Here is a 15,133-nt window from a genome sequence, read left to right on the forward strand (position 1 = left end):
AAAAAAGCACGTGGCTGTCAAAAAGCACGTGGATTTGTTTATCTCGAGCTAGTGAGGTTAAGTTGGTAGCACTAAGGTTTAGGCCCGCCAAGATGGCAGCACTGCCGATGACAGGTGACGAAAGAGGGCAGCACAGCGCTCTGTAGTTTAAAGATGGCGGATGACAGCTGTCAAAAAGCACGTGGCTGTCAAAAAACACGTGGCTTTGTTTACCTCATGCTAGTTAGGTTAAGTTGGCACTACTGAGGTTTAGGCCCGTCAAGATGGTAGTACTGAGGTTTGCGATGCGTTGTTGTCGATGACAGCTGTCAAAAAGCACGTGGCTTTGTTTACAAATCTGTCAAAAAGCACGTGGTTGTCAAAAAGCACGTGGCTTTGTTTACCTCGCGCTAGTGAGGTTAAGTTGGCACTACTGAGGTTTAGGCCCGTCAAGATGGCAGTACTGAGGTTAGCGATGCGTTGTTGTCTGTCAAAAAGCACGTGGCTGTCAAAAAGCACGTGGGTTTGTTTACCTCATGCTACTTAGGTTAAGTTGGCACTAGTGAGGTTTAGGCCCGTCAAGATGGCAGCAGTGAGGTTAGCGATGCGTTGTTGTCGATGACAGCTGTCAAAAAGCACGTGGCTTTGTTTACAAATTCAAATCTCGCGCCAAAATTCAAATTTCCCGCCAAAATTCAAATTTCCCGCGGGCGGCGGCGGCGGAGGAGGCGGCGGAGGAGGAGGAGGAGGCGGAGGATGCGGCGGAGGCGCCAGAATCCCTGCATTATACTACTACCACGCACTTGTCGACTCACTTCCACGGCGTCTCACTGCAGTTCGCAGGGCCAGATGAGGCCCCACACGCTATTAGGTGACTATCTCATGACATTTGCTAAGTCAGTATATATACATACATACGAAGTCCACATTATAAAGGTTCATTGGGCTTTCACTCTCTTTTAGACGAATGCCCAGCTCTTCCAACCAAGAGAGTGCCTCAGCGGTCACACGATGTATGTCCTCGATTAACCAGCAGAAGCTCGCAGGCGGCAGCCCTTCAGAATGTGCATGATGGTATGCACTTCAGCATCACAGTCACAAGCTGAAGAGTATTTCCAGTCCCACTGAAATGAAATGGCGTATGGCTTTTAGTACGGGATATCCCAGAACGGGATCGGCTCGCCAGGTGCAGGTCTTTTGATTTGACTCCTGTAGGCGACCTGCGCGTCGTGATGAGGATGAAATGATGATGAAGACAACACATAGACCCAGCCTCCGTGCCAGGGAAATTAACCAATGGTGGTTAAAATTCCCGAACCTGCCGGGAATCGAACCCAGGACCCCAGTGGCCAAAGGGCAGCACGCTAACCATTTAGCCTTGGAGCCGGACTTCAGTCCCACTGATACAGAGCAGAAGCACTTATTCCGACTCCGAAGCGTATGCTGTTAAGTGTGGTCCAGGTGGAGTGAGGAAGGTTGAACCCATACTACTTTGTAGTTGAATCCATGATGTTGAGAATGCCGTGAGGGTGTTATAGAAACCATTCATGTTTCCATATTTCTTCAGGTATAAAACGTGAATTAACAAATTATTTTGCGTTTCCACGCAGGTTTCCGTGATTGCAGTGTCGTTACGGCATTTTCATCTGTATCCTAATGCATTGGGAGGTAACTGTTCTTCAGTATCCTTGTCCACAGTCTAACAAGGGCTTCTGATGTGAGGAAGCTGAACATTACTCAGTAATGGTAAGCATTGAATAGGAGTGGAGCGCAATTTACCAGATATAATTCTCATTGTGTGGTGCAGTTGGACATCAACCAGACTATTGTGGTAGCTATTGAGCCGTACATAAGAGTAATATTCAGCTGGTGAATATACTAGAGCAGTTGTTCGTAGTGTACACGCAACTGAGCCTCATGAAGTGTCAGCTAGTCTACCCAGTAAGTTTCTACAGATTTTAAGCTTAGCAGCCAGTTTCTCAGGATGGCGTCGATAGGTTAAGGACCTGTCTAATGTTACACCCAGATATTTTGGGTTGGTATTACACTGTAGTTTGTGGTTTCCGAACCTGATCGTAGGTCGATAGTTTGCCATCATCATACTTAGGTGGAACTTGGCTACGACTGTCTTTAATGGACTAGGTTTCAGGCGCCATTTTTGAAATAATCATCCATCTTTTCGAAGTCTTGGGATAGGAAGTCTTCCGCCCCATTGAAGTCTGTTCTTTGGATGGTAAGGTTGATATCGTCCGCATAGATGAACTTGCGATATACGGTTGCTGGGAGATCACGGATGTGTAAGTTGAAGAGAATGTGAGACAAAACTGATCCCAATGTAAGCGATTACTAAGCTTATGGAATTTGGTACGATCATGTTCTCTATGAATTTGAAAAAAATCTCTTACCGAACATATTTTTATCAAGGTGATAATTGTGAGGCCCTGATGAGTTTCAGGAGAAAGCATTCTTTCCATGCGGTGTCATAAGCAGCTGTGAGTTAAATGAACACAGATATATGTTTCATTGTCCTCTCAAATCCTGTTTCAGAGAAGTAAGTCAAAGCGAGAATCTAATCACCGCAGTCTCGACCATGACGGAAACCAGCTTGCTCAAGTGGAATAAGGTGCTCAATTGCACGCGCTATTCTAATGAGGATCAGTCTTTCCGGAAGCTTATATGTAACATTTAGTAGAGCTATGGGTCTATAGTTTTGAGGTGATTTGGAATCCCTGCTTGGTTTAAAGATAGCAATCATTTTAGCTGTCTTGAAAAGAGGACGCAAGCGGCCCGATCGCAGAACATACGTAACTGAAGAAAGAAGCAAGCCAACGTTTGGTTGCTGGACCACAGTTCTTTATACGTTCTGGGTATATGCCATCAAGTCCTGCCGCTTTACCGTTTCTGAGTGCATCCAAAGATTTTTGTACCTCTTCTGAAGAAAATGGACTTGTATACTGGTGATTTGGCTGGGTGATTTCTTTTCTCTGTCTTAGTTCCGATTTAGCCTGTTTAGTGAATTTCTTATCCTCTAAAATCCGCGATGTTGAGATGAGGTGATTAGCTACGGTTTCCACATTAATTGAGGAGTGATTTGATGATGGTTTGGAAGTTGGATCGACCTTGCGGATGATTTTCTTTGCTAGTGGCTTTACGTCGCACCAACACAGATAGGTCTTGTGGCGACGATGGGATAGGAAAGGCCTAGGAGTTGGAAGGAAGCGGCCGTGGCCTTAATTAATGTACAGCCCTGGCATTTTCCTGGTGTGAAAATGGTAAAACACGGAAAATCATCTTCAAGGCTGCCGACAGTGGGGTTCAAACCGACTATCTCCCGGATGCAAGCTCACACCTGCGCGCCCCTAACCACACGGCCAACTCGCCCTGTGCTTGCGGATGAAAGACCATGCTTTTCTGCTGGAGTGTGTGATGTTAAGATCCGTCGCAGTTGTTACCCACTCTTCTCTTCTAGCATTAGCTAGGGATTTCAGTAGTTCGACTGCTTCTCTTGACAACAATCTTCCTCATATTCAGCAAACAAGCACTGGTTTCCTCATTCTATCCTGGAATGTAATCCTTCCGATAGCCTAGAAGAATGATTCTTCCTTTCGGCAGATTTTATTACTCCAACAAACCTACCATCATTTTCTGAAGTTGGAGGTATCCATCTCATATTGGCATCTGTGTGCAATACACACGCGTTCCAATCAGCTTTTTGAATGTTCCAGCGAGGTTTAGGTGTAGATCTAATGAAAGCCATCTGCAGGCCAACTTTATAAATTGTGGGTCTATGTTGACTTCGAGGCAACATTTTCAGTAACTGTCTGTATACTGTGGAAGTTGTCATGAGTTTTGAAGAAACGAAACAGAGATCGGGTGAATAGTCTTTATTCCAACGGTCAGAGTGGAATCTCCTTATGTCCTTAGCATCGTAAACTAGCTTAAGCTCTCCCTTGTCCATCCGTTCAAGCAGATTGTCACCATTCTCATCACACTAAACATATCCCCATAAACTATGATGGATGTTGAAGTCTCCAATGATAGTTATTTTCTGTAGGTACCACCACGATGGGATCTGGTCAATTGCCTGCAGGTGGCTTATATACATTGGTTATCACAACGTTCCGCAGTTGTATAAATGACGAGGAGAAAGTTTATTCACAACATTTTCAAGTACGTCATAGTTCGCTATGTTTTTCCTGGTCAAAGTGGCAATACTATACTTAGGATCATTTACTGCTTTTGCCAAATGGTATCCTGGAATTTTACCACTACAGATGAGTTGAAGGTCATCTTCTGTATGAGTTTCCTGGAGCACAACTACATCCACGGAGTGTCCTGAAGGATTTTGGATGATGCCTTCGATGTTTAATTGGCAGAATGTTAACTGAGAGCCTAACGTTCGCGTATGGAAATGCGAGTCCTCATGAGGACTGTTTCTACTAATATTTAAGTTGATTTCTTGATTGGCATAGCCGTGAGGCCCAGTAGGGCAGTACGGTGGCATTTTATTGTTGTTAATGCTCCAATAACACCACCCAGAGGACACGTGTAGTGTACTTTAGGGTGAAAGCTACGGGCGTTCAACAACTACGGGATCCTCAGGAGTATTGTGAAAGGTTTATACGGTTGTAGGTTGTAGAGTTTAGAACACATTTGCGCAGTACAGAAACGTATAATGTTCTAGATACTTGAAGGTTTACGTTTGACGGCACTCCTCGTCAGTCAAAGCTCTGACGCTTCCCTGAGATTCGGATGTATTGTATACTGTATGAGCAAGAATGAGCGAGTCAGTCGTGCGGTAAGGTAAGCGTAGCTTTGAGCTTGCTCTCGGGAGATTGTAGGTTCGGATCCCACCATAGGCAGCCCAGAAGATAGTTTTACTTGTTTTCCCGTTTTCACACCAGACAAATACCGGGGCTGCACCTTCAGTAAGTCTACGGCCACTATCATCCTTGCGTCACCGAACACGTTCGACGTTAAACCACCAGCAAGAAAAGATTAAAAATGGATTTCTTATGCTTCGATAGCCGGGTTGAGTGTCAAAAATGGTAAGCCACTGTCCTTCTGACCTCAACTTGGCAAGTTCGATCCTGGCTCAGTCCGGTGGTATTTGAACATGCTCAAGTATATCGGCCTCGTGTCGGTAGATTTACTGGCATGTAAAAGAACTGCTGTTGGACGAACTTCTGGCATCTCGGCGTCTTCGTAAATTGTCGAAAAGCAGTTAGTAGGACGTAATACTATTATTATTATTATTATTATTATTATTATTATTATTATTATTATTATTATTATTATTATTCGATAACAATTGAGAAAACGCTTTAACGCACTGAAGGTGCAGCAAGAATTTGAAGTTGGTTTGCGAAATTAAAAGTTAATGATTAAGGCTAAGAAGATGTGGATCTCTCTGTAATTCGTTTATAACTGGACGATGATTTGCTTAAGTGATCGTAACCATAAGTCCTTGATCTCTGGCCAAAATAAATTAAGGATTTGTAAACTCTTGATACCTTGGGATTTCCGATTAGACAATGCATTGATGTCACTAACAATAGCGTACTTAATCAAGTACTCATTACTGGAGTTTAAATCTAACACCTTCACTATGTAAATAGTTCTACCCTCTGTTCATCCCGAATGTGTAAAGTACGCTCTTGTGTGAACACAGGGCGTATTCAGAGGCGATACAATTATCAACAGTGTTTCTTTTTCAGTTTAGCATCAGATCTTATAATAGCATGAACATTCCAGTTTCTTACTTCCATGGTTTCCCATTTTCACACCAGGAAAATGCTGGGGCTGTATCTTAATTAAGGCCACGGCCGCTTCCTTCCCACTTTTAGTCCTTTCTTATTTCAACGTCGCCATAAAACCTATCTGTGTCGGTGAGACGTAAAGCCATTAGCAAAAATCAGTTTCTTACGAATAACTTATTAGCTCTCTTACATGGTACGTATCATTCTGGTATTACATGTATGTCATAATCCTTTGTGAGGATGATCACCTGGACATATCTAGTATACTTAGCAACGTAGCAAACAATAATATTTTCATAATTCATTCTTCATTTAAGCTGCTAGAACACTGCAGCCACCACACACTTCACATGAAATCCGTATGGATACCTCCTTTCATTTAATGACAGTGATGGAGCACGTACAAGCAGCCCAAACAAGAAATAAGAAAGGATGCGATTGCAAACGACGAGAAGTGTATTAATAAGCACGGCTGGTTCGGTGGCTGAAATGGTAGAGCGCTGGAGTTTTGAGCGTAAGTTGGTGTTCATACCGCTGTTATTTGAAGGTACTTAAACACGTCCGTTTCGAGTCGGTACATTAACAGGCACATAAGGGAACTATGAGACTAAATTACGACATCCCGACATCAGTGGAAACCAAGAATGTAATTCGTTGGACGTGAAATCAATAGCAATATTATCATCACTTGCGATCATTTCATGAAGCAAAAATCGAAACTCATTAGAAACAATTTCCAGAATTTTTCACTTTGGAATTTGAGTCCGCTTGTGACTTGATATTAAGATAATGCGCAACGTGGCAAATGCAGTACATAACAGGAACATTGCTGATATATCTGACTGATAATGATATAAAATGTATTACGATGGAAATTTCAGCAGTAAGCACTGCTTATTGTACAGATTTAGCCACCCGTAGTTGTAATAACATGTTTATCGGCATAGATAGGTATTGGAATAGTAATGAGTAAGACAGAGAACTCAAATATAAATTATATTATTCTACTAATATTAGCTGCCCTTAAATATATTCAAACAGGTTTGTGGTCTTGGATTAGAAATCGTTCAGCGGAACTATAAACGAAAATGAGCATGGTCGCTCCCGTGGTGTAGGGGGCAACGCGTCCACCTGTCACCCGGCGGCCCCGGTTTCGTTTCCCGGCCGTGTCAGGTGTTTTTAATTGTAATGATTAATATCCCTGGACTGGGGACTGGGTGTTTGCGACATCCTTAATCTTCCTTTCCTCACACACAACATTCCACACTGCCGCCATTCTAATTACACGCAGGTTCTAACAATATAGTGCCAGTAGGGGGAAAAGATCCAAATGGATCGACGACCCGAACAAATAGCATTTGAATAAATAACTCGAATTTTTAGTGACCCAGCTAACACTGTCAGGTGCATCAAGGGCATTACATTCAACTGGAAATGTAGCATTCATCAAGGCATAATCATGACACTGAATACAGGGACACTGAACTTATTATGGAAAAGTACATGACGGCTGATGATGGCATTACGACTCGGGAGGTCAATATCAATACTGTAGAGTAAAAAAGGTTCATGAAAATATTTGGTGAATTCCTTCCATTGAAGAAAAACCTGTACATTCGAAGGCAGAACATGAGAAATTGCCTCAGGTGTTATCTGTATATGTTTAACAGGAATTACGAATAGACGGAGTGAGAATGCATCTATAACCAGATAATATTTTGTTCCAAAGTTGGAAAGGGTCAGTTATCTCGCCATTCTTCAACAATACTCCTGTCAACTTTTCCTGATAATGATATTGAACTCTCTCACTCTCTCTCTCTCTCCCTCTTGCTCTCTCTCTGTCTCTCTCCAGACTGTGTGATTCAGCAGCCCCTTCCAATATCGTTTGTTGCAACCCAACTATTGTGCACATGCTTATAGGGGTGCTATTCCCCTGCAGGCGTAATGTGTGGTACTAATGATCAGTGAGCACATTTTTCACACGATTCTGAACCCTAGCGAAATGTTATATCATCCGTTCGCAAAACATGACAGCTTGATATCATGTAGCATCGTCCTTTTACCATGTAACTATGTTAATGTGTCGTGCCTCGTGACCGGGTGAGACGAAGAGGGGAATCATTGCATAAAACTAGGTAAAAATGCAGTAATTAATGTATTAAACACCGAACAGGATGGCGTATGTACTCTGCTCTCGTCGTACTACCAGCAAGTTTCCAGCAGTGTAGCTTAGCGGATGTGGTTAGCCATTCGCGTAAAAATCGACCGAATTTGCCAGCAGTGGTTCGAATCCTGTATCTTTCAGATACTTTTGCATCGATATGATATTTGAATACGTAAACACAGGCCCACATTTGCCACACTCAAACAGTAGAATAACGCTGTTATTCACCTTGTGCCCTGCGCATACTCCGCAGGTTAGGGACTGAATGTGCTGTAATCTCTGCTGTCATTCGGCATGATTTCCACAGAGGAATACGTTGTCATGCTCCTCATTTATGGGGAAGCAAGACAAGATGCGTGCAAGGCACTACGTCTGTACCAGGAACGGTACCACGACAGGCGACATGCCTAAGTCCGACAGGCATGATTTCCAACCAGCCACCAGCCCGCTATAGTCCCTTTACATCGGGTGAAAGAGAAGAGGCCGTTCTGGAGGCAGCTTGTAATAATCCACACATCAGTACAAGTGCGAATGCACGACAGGTGAACAGCAGCCAGCAGTCCGTCTGGCGATTACTGGCGATAACTGCATGAACATACATTTCACCTATACCATCTTGAGCTACACCAAGAACTCCATGGTTGGGATTTCGAAGCTCGAATGGAGTTCTATCTGTGGCTATTAGGCAGGCTGGACAATGATGCAGCATTCGTATCGCATGTCTTGTTCTCGGACGAATCGCGCTTCCACAACAATGGGAAAGTCAGTCGCCAGAACACGCACTATTCTAGTCCGGACAACCCTCACTGGACGCGACAGGCGGCCCATCAAGTACGATGGCGAGTGAATGTTTGGTGTGGAATCTTGGTGGATCGCCTGATCAGACCTTACTTCTTTGAGGGCCATTGGACAGCCCCAAGCTATCTGCACTTTCTGCGTCACCTCCCAATGCTGTTGAAGTCCGACTCGTTGGCTGAATGGTCAGCATACTGGCCTTCGGTTCAGAGGGTCCCGGGTTCGATTCCCGGCCGGGTCGGGGATTTTAACCTTCATTGGTTAATTCCAGTGGCCCAGGGGCTGGGTGTTTGTGCTGTCCCCAACATCTCTGCAACTCACACACCACACATAACACTATCCTCCACCACAATTACACGCAGTTACCTACACATGGCAGATGCCGCCCACCCTCGTCGGAGAGTCTGCGTTACAAGGTCTGCACTCGGCTAGAAATAGCCATACGAAATTATATATTATACTGCTGTTGAAGGATGTGATTTTGCACGATCGTTTGACGATGTGGTTGCAACAGGATGGAGCTCCACCACATTCGACTTCGCCCGTTCGTAACCATCTGAATGAGGAACTGCCAGGGAAATGGATAGAACGAGGTGGCCCTGTTGCTTGGCCCGCCCGATCATCGAATTTAACGCCGTTAGACTTCTTCTTGTGGGGACATTTGAGAACGTCGTTTACACTCCAGCGTCGGAAAACCTCGACCAGCTCCGGCAAATCATCACTGACGCCTGCAGAACAATTTCACCTGGAATGCTTCAGCGCCGAAGACGATCTATTGGACACCGGGCTCGAATGTGCATAAACCAAAACGGTTATCACAACGAGCATTTGCTGCGATAAAACATTGTCAGGGCAGTTGTGTTCCTATTATTTCCGGTCTGCATGTATCCGGCCTGCTACCTAATCGGCCCTTCATAGGGCCACAAACACATTCATTCACACACAATTTGCATAAAAGTGGGTAATGAACTAACATTGCGTGCGGTACGTATTGTAACAACATGTTACACAGTCATGGAATTGCCCCAATGTCGGGGGTCCAAAATATGTGACAGCACGACCCTTAAATGCCCTAAATTTGGACATAAAAATGTAAGAAATGTGGTGATTGAAATTGAGCGTCGAAGTATAACATAATGCGTAACCTATATTACACATACGATGGCATCCTAGCAAATTTATCATCATGAATAAATATGTGCATCTTAAATATAATCGAATCTGAATTATTATTAAATAGGAAGTCATCAATCAGCTTTCATTACACAGGTTGGTTTGGCGCATAACCATGTGAATATCATTTCATAGTTTAGCTCCGGGAAAACATAAGGTTATATCTCGTAAGGGGATGTTCTCATGACAGATAATCACCACTAAATCAGAATAATACCTGAGACGGACATGCGTCTCGTGCAATGGTAGAGATTTAATCTAAATTAAGGGATATGAAAGGATTTCCTATCTACAAATGATAAAATTAAATATGGGATGGATGGTTTATTTACATTCTTCTGCTTTGTTGTGGAGGCGTAACATTACATTGTTAAAGAGAAAGATGATGCTGATGCTGATGCTGATGATGCTTGTTGTTTTAAGGGGCCTAACATCGAAGGTCATCGGCCCAAAGAGAAAGAGGTTGACTATCATGGCGGTATTAATTTTTAACAATGGCATAGTTTAAATATGATAACAACATAACCGCGAAATACAATTTAATTTAAAATTATTCCTAACGTTAGTCCATGTGAAAGTTTAAATAAATCTTTACATTAATAAATCAATGAGTTATGACAATCTTAAATTGAATATTTAAAAACATTTTGAAAGACATTAAGTGCCATCAGAAATCGTGCCTTAAATGTCTATATAAATATATGACTTGAAACTTAATATATACGAGTTGTATGATTTAGTAAATTTTTGTTCCTTCGCCCACGTTTCTAAGAATAATCCACACGTCAATATTAGTACACGCCCTCAGGTTATTCAATTAAAAACAAATATAAATTAACATTACATTAATGGCAGCAACATACAGACATTCATTACAATTTGAAAGAGATTTTTCCCATATATCAAATCACATAATTCGATGAAATGTAGATATCGTGAAATTGGAAGAATTCATTTTGAAGATATGATATTCGTGTAGTGGTTAGCGTGATTAGCTGCCACCCCCGGAGGTCGGGGTTCGATTCTCGGCTCTGCCACGAAATTTGAAAAGTGGTACGAGGGCTGGAACGGGGTCCACTCAGCCTCGGGAGGCCAACTGAGTAGAGGTGGGTTCGATTCCCGCCTCAGCCATCCTGGAAGTGGTTTCCCACTTCTCCTCCAGGCAAATGCCGGGATGGTACATAACTTAACGCCAAGGCCGCTTCCTTCCATCCTCCTTGCCTGTCCCATCCAATCTTCCCATCCCCCACAAGTCCCCTGTTCAGCATAGCAGATGTGGCCGCCTGGGCGAGGTACTGGTCATTCTCCCCAGTTGTATCCCCTGACTCCAAGTCTGAAACTCCAGGACGCTGCCCTTGAGGCGGTAGAGGTGGGATCCCTCGCAGAGTCCGAAGGAAAAACCGTCCCTGGAGGGTAAACAGATGAAGAAGAAGAAGAAGAAGATATGATATTCAAATAACATCATCCCAAATTAAGAAACGAATTATGCACCAACATGCGAGTAGAAATAACAATAACGTGGCATCGGCTCGTCCCCAAAATATATCTCAGTTGCATAGCCACACTGGATCGATGATTCTGGATCACTCCCTCACGAATAGTCGTAAGAAAAGTCATGCACATGTACAACACTACAATGATGTTACTGGTCACAGGATCTGATCAGGTTCCCGTAGAAATGTACCTAGAAAAAATAACGAGAGCAGAAGTTGACATACGGCTTCTAATACCTATTTCATTCATATCGAAAATCATTATGTTCCGTCGCCTTCATATTAATTCATTATTCTAAACGTCCTACTCATTTTCATATGCGAAAATTTTATATTCAATAAATTCCTTATTATCTCAATAAATACGTAAACTCATAATAAACACATAGCTTCACAATGACACGTAGCTAGCACTGTCTTCGCCGCTACTGTAATAAAATTACCGTAATATTCGACTATAATTCAGCTGCATTACACTGAAATAAAATTCCTGCTCTACACCGCAATACAGGTACAAAATTAAGTAATTCTACTACGAATAACCATCGTCTCGATGATGCTAATTAATCTGACCAATGTAACATCGTTAAAATCCACATATGTTATTGAATGACTTCCAGAAATACAATACTATACATTGAGGTACAATTAAATTAATGAAATCGCTTGGATTTAGGTTATTAAATGGATATTTACATCCCTAGAGAATCTATTTACACTCGATGGCATGATATCACTTTCATATTTCTAAATATTCTTCACGTTCTGCTCATTATCACAAATATATATAGATAGATAGATAGATAGATAGATAGATAGATAGATAGAAAGTCACCTGAAAGAGAATACCAGTGAGTTAAATAATGAGGTGAGGAATTATCTTTTTGATGAACCGGCCACCACCGGGGTCTGGTGATGTGTTATAATCCATCCTGGCCTTGTCCTGGTGCCTCACATGTTTACTCCATCTTGATGTTGTACATACAAATTAAGAAAACTTTCATATTCATCGCGCACTGAAAAATAATATTGCACATTATTAAATGAGCCAAGCAGATGCAAATTAAGTATTAGTTAATATAAAACACACCCGGTCAAGAAATTATTTCAGGTGTAATATTTTAAGAATTACAGTGAATAAATTTCTTTAATATTCAAATTTCTAGCAATCCGACAGTACGTCAGTCGCGACCCGTTCTGCCGTATACACGGCGACGATATGCGTACACTGAACACGGCGGTTATGAATGTAAATATCAAGGCTCAGCGTTCGCGTCCGGTCTACTTCATATCCAAAGCAAGAGTGAGAATTAGCAACAATAGGCAGTGTCTTCTTGTCGCGTTTGTACCACTCCAGTCATGTCATATCTTGAATTCTGAGTCTCCATAAGCATTTTCTTAAGAATCTATGTGGTAATAAATTATGACATATTATTCAATCTCCTCGAGTTCTCTTATCAATTACTTCATTTTTATGAAACTGTCATGTTGACATGGTGTCGTTACGTCGCATTCAAAATTATTATTACTATAAATGATGTTCTCCATGACTTAAAGATTACATATTCAAAATCCACGTAAGGAAAATGTCACAGTATTGAACTAATATATCGAAAATTTGCAATCTTAGCCCCGGATTCGAACCACCCACTTAACATGCAAACCCCTTCCGCCACGCCTTTACCAAATACACTACGGTTCCGCACGGCGCAGTAGGCAACCTATAGCAAGTACATGTAGTAGGTTTACTGCGGTCACAATATCAATTTGGTGTTTCGCCGGTGTGTCAGGTTCATATGATCTAGTAGGCACACGCATGTCTTCCAGTATCTAATACGAGTATAACATTACGGCGTCCTAACATGGAGGCGGTAAATACAAAGAAACCCGGTTGAGTTGTCTGAGCATACCGGCAGGGCAGATGTTTTCAGGACGGAATGAATATTGTGGGTTTGATAAAACTACATTGGAAGGGGCTGCTGAATCACGCTGTATACTGTACATTGACCTCTCGTATACGTGGAAATGCCCGCACTTGACGAGCTTGAATTGCATGTTTTCGCAGGGCGTGTAGGGTAGAGTTGAGCGGAATTTTGTACTGAGAAAAGTGTTTTCTGTCCACCTCTGTGGTGTAGTGGTTAGTGTGATTAGCTGCCACCCGCGGAGGCCCGGGTTCAATTCCCGGCTCCGCCACGAAATTTGAAAAGTGGTACGATGGCTTGAACGGGTTTCACTCAGCCTCGGGATGTCAAATGAGTAGAGGTGGGTTCGATTCCCACCTCAGCCATCCTCGAAGTGGTTTTCTGTGGTTTCCCACTTCTCCTCCAGGCAAATGCCGGAATGGTACCAAACTTAAGGCCACAGCCGTTTCCTTGCCTCTTCCTTGTCTATCCCTTCCAACCTTCAAATCACCCCAAAAGGCCACTGTTAAGCATAGCAGGTGAGGCCGCCTGGGCGAGGTAATGGTCATTCTCCCCTGTTGGATCCACAACCCTATATCTCACACTCGAAGACACTGCCCTTGATGCGGTAGAGTTGGGATCCCTCGCTGAGTCCGAGGGAAAAGCCAAACCTGGAGGGTAAACAGATTAAGAATTAAAAAAAAAAAGATGGAGAGAGAAGTGTTTTCTGTTGAATAATGTTTCTTAGTTTGAATATTGGATTTATTCAATGCAAACGATTTCATATTTCACCTATGCATACTACTGAAGTTGAGAATTATCCTTTGTCCCTTGTCTCGTGGTTGGTGAAGTGCCACGACGTCATGGCTCTGCCCAGTTTCAAAGGACACGTAATTATTATGGCACAAACTTTAAGTAATTCGTTAATGAATATGGTCCCGTTAATTAAATTGCCACTTATGAATCGCATTGTGGGTTTAAATGTCCAAACACTCGAGACTGTACTTTAAATAAAAGCACAAGTCCTACTGCACTGTCTTTGAAACGTTAAATTACAAATTTCAATACACAGTCTTTGGAATGTTAAGTTATTACTTCCACTTGGAAATAAAAGTTCCAATACACAGTCTTTGAAACATAATTGAAATAGACAGTCTCTAGCTTTAACACAGAAAATAAACTATGTTGGAATTTAAGCTCTGAATCCCAAGTTAAATTTCTCACTACATTTGAAGTCACTTGTAGACACAAGGTATAACAGCACCCTTAAGCTGCGAATTTAAAAGACTTTACAACGCGAATTTTTTTTAAACACTTGTCGAAGTGTACTTCGCTTTTCCTCAGTCCACCAGCATGGCTGGACTGTGGAATGCAACTGACTGAGAAGTCTCTCAGCGTGCCCCTTTATATACACAGTTCGCCTCGTGGGTGTCTGTGCAGTTACACACACAGCAAAAAATACTGACACTTTCCCACAGCCCTTGGAAACGGCTACCTGATTAACGACTCAAAAATAATCTCGACTTACAATTCCACACACAACCCCCCCCCCCCCGCAAAGGCGACCAAAAAGACTGCTACCATCCACTTCCGTACATTTATTATACACTAGCAATTACCCGCGGCTTCGCTCGCGTGGATTGCGTAATTTGATCAAAGTAATCGTTCCCCGGCTTTGTACTAAGGCATTGTCTGAAAATTCTTAAAAGTATAAAAACTCACCCAAAATAGAGTTTCATTTACCACATAAATTCTTTGTAAACCATGTTTGTAGTTTTACCTCTTGGGGCTAAGACGACCATGCGACAGTCTTTTCTCAGGTCGAGAAAATAAATACATGTTTCTTTATTTTTAAAGGAGATTCCAAAC

The 15,133-nt window shown here is 42.5% G+C and overlaps 1 protein-coding gene across 2 annotated transcripts in view; it reads left to right on the top strand.

Annotated features, from left to right (window-relative positions):
- The window catches only part of LOC136862901 (uncharacterized), an 801,576-nt gene that overhangs the window by 123,433 nt on the left and 663,010 nt on the right, over positions 1-15,133 (top strand). The gene's annotated exons all lie outside the window — the stretch shown is intronic.

This window comes from Anabrus simplex, chromosome 2 (assembly GCF_040414725.1).
Source record: "Anabrus simplex isolate iqAnaSimp1 chromosome 2, ASM4041472v1, whole genome shotgun sequence".
Lineage (NCBI taxonomy): Eukaryota > Metazoa > Arthropoda > Insecta > Orthoptera > Tettigoniidae > Anabrus > Anabrus simplex.